Genomic DNA, 5,514 nt, shown 5'->3' with positions numbered 1-5,514 from the left:
ACTACAAGGGGTAACTGTGCTGCACGTGACACTGAGTAACGGCGCAGCGGAAGGCGGGCGTGCGACGCGCCCTGATTGGCTGCCCTGCGGATGGCAGTTTTCCGCGGGCTGCAGGTGGAGGCGGGGCCGGGTCAGCCACGCCCAGGCCACGCCCCATCCCGGCAAGGCTCCGCCCATCCTGGCAAGACCCCGCCCCATCTTGACGAGGCCCCGCCCAGGCCTCGCTTGGTCCCTGGAGCATAAGCCCAGGTGGGTGACGAGGATGGGGGTGGGTTTGGTTCGTTCGCGGCTCTTGGGAGAGGGCCATGGACGTAAGACACCCTCGATAAACTGTGAACGTGTGACCAGGTGGGCTTCGAGCGCCCTGCTGTAAAAATGTTAATTTAATCTTGGGCTGCCTCTTAAAATTAGAAGCTATTTCGCTCATCAAATAAGAGATTCGAATTTTGCCCCAAAGAAAGTGAAACTGCATTCCAAGGCCAGGATGCCAGGCGGCTGTGTGCAACTTTCCAAATCAACAAATTGTGTGCTGAGTGTGCGAATGTTAACGTGTACCGCAGGGGTTCTCAAACTTTACCTGCATCCTGGATCACCTGGAGGGCTGGTTACACCACAGACCCCACCCCAAGAGGTGCTGATTCAGGGTGTTGGGTAGGCGGGACCCACTAATTTGCATCTCTAACAAGTTTCAGGTGAAGTTGATGCAGTTGGTCCAAGGTCCACGTTGATATGGGTCACTGAGTTAGATGCCCTCAATAGGAGTATATTTCTTCATTGGGCAAAAGCAACCCAAATAAAACTATTGTAAATATTGTAAAATCGAACAGAATTATTTGTTAAGCTGAGAAGTGGAACTGATAGTGACTAACTACGTGACTAGTTAAGTCCAACAATAATTCCATAGCTTCTTTCTAAAGGTGTGTGGGGTGGGTACCCGCAGTATGGTTGCTTCTAGGGACTTGTTTTAAAGCTGCATTTATGCAGCATTTTGTTTTTTATTTATATTTAGGCGTGTATACTTTGGCGGGGGTGGGGAGTGCTGGAGAGGGCTGAGGCCTCTCCTAGCCCCCTCCCCAAGTCCTACAGTCTCATTTGCGGGATGAAAGGAACAGGCTGGATTTCAGTGTTTCCCACACTAGCTTGATTGTAAAACAAAAGCCGGGATGGGAGGAGAACTTCTGAAAAACAGATTCCCAGATCATCCTGATTCAGTAGGTCTGGGATGGGAGCAAGGAATTTTCTTTTAACAAGAGATGCCAAGTGATTCTTATGTTCAGAGAAGGTTGAGAAATTTGAGGCAAAATTTGTGATCCTGACACCATTCACACTTAAAGAATTTATGAGAAAAAACAAGACACTTGAAGCCAGGAGTAGTTTGGGGGAAAAAAATGGCTTCACAAAAATTTTCACTTTTTAAAAAATAAAGGGCACAATTTGGAATACAATACGAACCTTAACTTTTCCAGGAATGATTTTAAGATGTTGGTGAAAAAGATGTTCTATGAAATTGCCAGCAGACGGAGCAATAAAATAAGAAATAGATCTTCGCAGCCTCAACATGGGAGAAGAATATCATGAATGGACGTTAGAGGGCAGAAGTAACGCTTCCCCTCTGTTTTCTCCAAATGCCCAAACTCCTTGTAACTGCTGAAGATGCGTGCTAGTGTGAAATATCCCTAGTGTCTTGGTGTGTGTAATGTATGAAATGATTGGTTTCTAAAGATGTAAGAAGTTATGATACAAGATGTAGGCAAAACCCCTCATTCTTCTGATGGTGCAAACATGACATTTCACAAAGCTCCCAGAAAATTTAAAAAGAAAAGGTACAGAGAGAAAGTCGGGGAAATATTGATTTTTACAAGTTTCTATATTGACAGCAGGACCAGGGCCCTAGTGGCATCAATTATTGGATACGACTCTGTGCCTGACTCTGGAAATTAAGAAGTGAACAGATGGAGATTCTCCTTCCGGGAGCTCAGTCAAGAAGGGATGAACCCACACGGAAAGTCAGCAGAGTGCTCCAAATGATCTGCGTGCTTGGAGGGAGAGTTGGGTGGGGATCACTTCATGGAAATGATGCTGCTGAAGTCTTGAGGGATGAATGGGATTTGCAGGGAGCAGCAGGGAAAGCACGATGTAGCACTGTGATTGGAACAGGCAGGGGCTGTTTAGGAAGCTGCAGGTAATTTAGTACAGTAGGAGTGACAGGTAAATGTAGGGGGGGCAGGTGATGCCATTGAAGGGACACACCAGGTTCTAAAGTTGAGTGGCAATGAAAACTGAACATCAAGACTGCTGACTCCAGACAGACACCCTGCTGGGTGCTGTGAATAAAATACACTCTCTGTGCACTTGTTGATGATGCTGAGCCCCAGGCTGCCAACGCGGATGCACATCAGAGCTGGGCTGGTCGCTGAACAGAGGAGAAGCAGGGACTGTGACAAACAGGAGTGTAAACGCCTTACCTGAAGGTGTCAGTGACTTCTGGGTCCTAGCCAGTCCTTGCCAAGAGCGAATGAGATCCCAGATTTGCTGTGTCTAATGTTATTTCATTGTTGTTTGTTTTGTTTCATTGAGGTGAAATTCATGTGAGATAAAATTAATCATTTAACAGTGAACAATTCAATGACATTTAGAATATTCACAATGTTGTGCAACCATCACCTCCATCTAGTTCCAAAACATTTTCATCACCCCAGAATAAAACTCCCTTCCCATTAACGAGTCTCCCCATTCCCCTTTCTCCCCCAGCCCCTGGTCACCATAAATCTACTTCTGTCTCTATGGATTTATCTGTTCTGTTCTTTTCATACAAATGGAATCATGTGTGGTCCTTTGTGTCTGTCGTCTTTTACTGAGCATAATGTTATCAAGGCTCATCCACACTATAGCGTGTATCAGTACTTCATTCCTTTTCATGGCTGAGCAATATTCCATTGCATGGATGGAACACATTTTGTTTAGCCATCCATCAGTTGAAGGACGGGTCTAATGTTTTTAAAGAGAAGCAGGAACCTTGGACATCTGTGGACTCATTTTCATCTCATGGCCACTGAGCTCCTGACAGCTGTGCTGAGGAGCATTCCAGCGGAAGGAAACTGAATGAAGGAAAAAGAAAAATCCCGAGTTAGTTCAGCTATGGCTGATAATATGGTCTTGGTAGATGGTGGCAAGCGTGGCAAGAACTGCTGGCTGGAAAAGAAAGTTGAGGGTCAATTGTCGTGAGTCCTGAATGCCACATGCAGGAGTTTTGACCATAGTCTGTAACCAATCAGCTTCTGAAGTTTTTAAAGCAGAAAACCACACAATCAGATCATGTTTTGACCTAGTTCCGTTCATTCAAATATTGCAAAACCCCTTTAAACTCATAATCCAGATTTTGTTGGTAAAGCAATAAATATGCTGGTAAATTTATCATTTATTAATTGGTAAAGCAATTATTTATTTTTTGGTAAAGCAATAAATAAAGTAGTTAAAAAAAAAAAACTAAGGCAAGTTAGCATGAACTCCTTAACCAAATTTTTCAAAACAATTCCCTCCTCCCTTCATATTTATCTTGTCACTCCAGTTTTATTGAATTAAAGAACTGTCTAGCTTCTCACCTGTTCCTCAGATATCTGACGTAATAAGAGGAGCAGAATGGAGACATGAGTGTGTGCCCCAAGACACACACACACACACACACACACACACAACGAATATCTGGGAATATTCCTGAAAGGAAAGGGCAATTGGTGAGGCTGAGTTGATCTGCTTCTAAGTGCAAAATTTTAATCGAATATCAGAGTCCAGCCACAGGGGGGTGTTTTGGGGTGTGGGGGGCAGAAGAGTGCTGACCTGGGTCATGGGAACTGGGCTGCATTCTGTTCTGAGGAGTGGTCACGGCCACGCCACTTAAACTCTCCTCATTTTCTCTGCTCTGGAGAATGAGGACATCGTCCTGGACCAGCACTTCTCACTGGTCTGTGGACCAGCCGCCCGCATGCACTTGGGAGTTATGAGAAATGCAGACTTTCGGGCCCCGCCCACCTGCTGAACCAGAATCTCCTGGGGCGGCGCCCAGGGATCCCCATTGTAACAAACCCTCCAGGCCATTCCTGTGCTGATAAAAGGTTGACCAGCGCTGGCGCTGGCTATGCGGGTGGACCACTGAAGGTGCTCTTTGCTTCAGTCTTCCCCGTGTGGTTAAGAAAACCCCTCTGACTGCCCAGCATTAAACCTCACCAAGTTTCTCTGTCAGAATCAACACCAGTAGGCCCCAGCTTGCGAGGCCCTCAGGACGCCCCCGCCCGCCTCTGTGAGCAGCAGCACCTCTGCCACACTGGCCTTCTTTAGGGCCACACACATGCCGGGCTCAGTCCTGCTTGGGCCTCCACCCGCCCTCCCCTCCGTCTGGAGGGACTGACTGCCTCCCGCCATCCAGGCCTCTTTTCACACATCCATCCTCAGAGGGCCCTTCCCTGAGCTCCCATCTGATAAAGCGCTCTACTCATCTCTCACAGCCCAGTCCTCGCCCTGCATCCTAGTTCCCAGCACTGCTGTGACAAGTTACCACAGACTCGGTGGCTTAAAACAACAGAAACTGATTGTCTGGGTTCTGGAGGAAGTCTGAAATCAGGACGTCAGCGGGACCATGCCGTCTGCACTCTCCAGAGGACAATCTGTCTGTGCCTCTTCCAGCTTCAGGTGGCCCAGGCGTTCCCTGGCTTGTGGCTCGTCACTCCAGTCTCTGCCTCCGTCTTCACGTGACTCCTTCCCCGGGTCTCTCTGTGTCCTCTTCTCTAATAAGGACACCTGTCACTGGACGTAGAGCCCACCCTAAATCCAGGATGATTTCATGTCGAGTTTCTTAACTGATTATAGCTGTGAAGATCCTATTTCCAATAAGGTGACACTCTGAGGCTCCCAGGGGACATGAATCTTTAGGGCACATTCAACCCACTGTACCCTGCTCTACTTGTCATCAAGGTAATTTCTGTTACCTGATATTACGTGCTTGCTTTTTACCTGTCTAACCTGGTAGAATAAACTCTCCCTGAAGTCAGGGAATCTGTTGCACCCACATCAATATTCCCAGTTTCCACTGGGGTGCCTAGCACCTAGCAAGCTTTTTAAGAACATCTTCTGTTGACTGAGAGTGAATGAATGCATGGATGAATCTAGTCTGTGATCCCTCCCTTTACTCTAATTTTAGCCAGACCCTGGAGCAGTCACTTCTTCCTCTCTTGCCCCTGCCCTCACCATCTCTCCTCTGCCATCTTTCTACTAATGGCACAGACTTTAGCTGGGCACCATTCCTGGTCATCATTTCCTCCTCTCCCTCCTGCTTAATTCCACCTGCCAAGCCCCCCCAGGACCGTCCCTGATCTTCACAGTCTCCACCAGCCCCCTACCCAGCTCTCACTCCCACCCCCTGGCCTTTCTCCTGCTCTGAGAAAAGTGAAGCCATTCATTGTGCGGTGCCGCAGGCCACCTTTCCATCTGCCTCCTCCGGTTGAATCCCTTTGCCTGTGC

Source organism: Equus przewalskii, chromosome 7 (genome assembly GCF_037783145.1).
Source record: "Equus przewalskii isolate Varuska chromosome 7, EquPr2, whole genome shotgun sequence".
NCBI lineage: Eukaryota > Metazoa > Chordata > Mammalia > Perissodactyla > Equidae > Equus > Equus przewalskii.
The sequence above is the reverse complement of the archived record's forward strand: the minus strand, read 5'-3'. Positions refer to the sequence as shown.